This window comes from Euprymna scolopes, chromosome 38 (assembly GCF_053919585.1).
Source record: "Euprymna scolopes isolate OS-2025 chromosome 38, ASM5391958v1, whole genome shotgun sequence".
NCBI lineage: Eukaryota > Metazoa > Mollusca > Cephalopoda > Sepiida > Sepiolidae > Euprymna > Euprymna scolopes.
This window is the reverse complement of record NC_136519.1, coordinates 72270580-72271896: the sequence shown is the minus strand read 5'-3', so window position 1 is coordinate 72271896 and position 1317 is coordinate 72270580. Positions and strand designations below refer to the sequence as shown.

General features: G+C 36.4%; 1 protein-coding gene across 1 annotated transcript in view; it reads right to left on the bottom strand.

The window, feature by feature from the left end:
* Nucleotides 1-585, bottom strand: part of LOC145263180 (uncharacterized) — a 481342-nt gene extending 480757 nt beyond the window's left edge. Inside the window, exon 1 of the mRNA XM_080120227.1 lies at nucleotides 393-585. The gene's annotated coding sequence lies outside the window, so the exon portion shown is untranslated. The remainder of the gene's footprint in view (nucleotides 1-392) is intronic.
* Between the last annotated feature and the right edge of the window lie 732 nt (nucleotides 586-1317).

The following is a 1317-nucleotide window of genomic DNA, read 5'->3' as shown; positions in this document are numbered from 1 at the left end:
ACTATTAAATGCCCCCGTTCATTATTGAGCACTGTTAAGAAAAACACAAAATATATTCATAATAATTTATCCTATATATGCGTGTAAGTCAGCGTTTATGACGGTATAAATAAAATGCTTTAGCAATTTGTCCATATAAAATATAGATGGTTCTTATCAATATTTGTGTGTTGTCGGTGGGGGGGGGGCTATCACTTTCTATGTCCATTTAAATCTGACCATATGAAACAGTAATACAACTGTTTGTTCAATCTATCGATGTATCTATCGCGTTGCTATTTTTAAACCTGCCTATATCTATGTACGTGTGCGCGTTATACTCTTTTATTATCATTTATTTGTTTGTTTTTTTTTTGTTTTTTTTTCTGGTTTTCTTTGGTGGGGGCACTTACCTCTTAAAAGTGAAGTATCCAAATTTGTTGAAGATCCTGTCGGCGAAAAATACCTTCACCGAGAAGGGGAAGGAGCCGTAGAGAGGATAAAAGAATGGTAAGAGTCCAGAAAACCTCTCGCCCCTCCTCCGCTAGTAGAGCGGTCATGTATGTACGTGCGGCCGTGTGAAAGCGAGCACTACTCCAGAACGACGAAGGAAAAAAAGAAGAAAAAAAAAAGGGAAGAAGAAACAGAAGAGATATGTTCCCGTATGATGGCGTTGACGGCGTATGATATTTTAGCAGTTGCAATATACGAGAAAAAAAAAATTAAATTAAAAAAAAATAATAAATTTAAATATATATATACTGCAAAACTGTATTATACACCAATATACAGATTGAAAAAAATCTATTTATACGTATGTATATATATCCATTAGCTTTTTGGGGGGTTGCATCTGCGACATATGTGGCCTTTCTTTTCGCTACACACACCAATTCCTTGGGGGTTGTATATGTGGGTGTGTACGTGTGTGTATGTATGTGTGTACATGCGAGTGTATGTATATGTAGGTATAGTGTAGATTATTCATATATACCAACGTCTGTAATACAGTAAGAATCAATGGTATGGCAAGGAAAATGGAAACGTAATGTTAAAAAGTCTTTTAAAGAGAAACTTCTGGTCCTGGGCTCAGCGTAATAGTAGCGGTATAAATAGTTGTGCAGTAGAAACACGGACGAAGGAGTTATTGCCCATTTAAAAGCGCTAGTAGTCGTCGAAGTAGTAGCAGTAGTATTATGTGCAATTGTAGTAGCAGTAAGAATAGTTATTTGATAGTAGGATACATGATTGCTTTCAAGAACAACTACAACAACAACAACAACAACAACAATAGCAGGTTCCACTGAAAAGGGGTAGTCGCACTCCAAGCACCTCGCT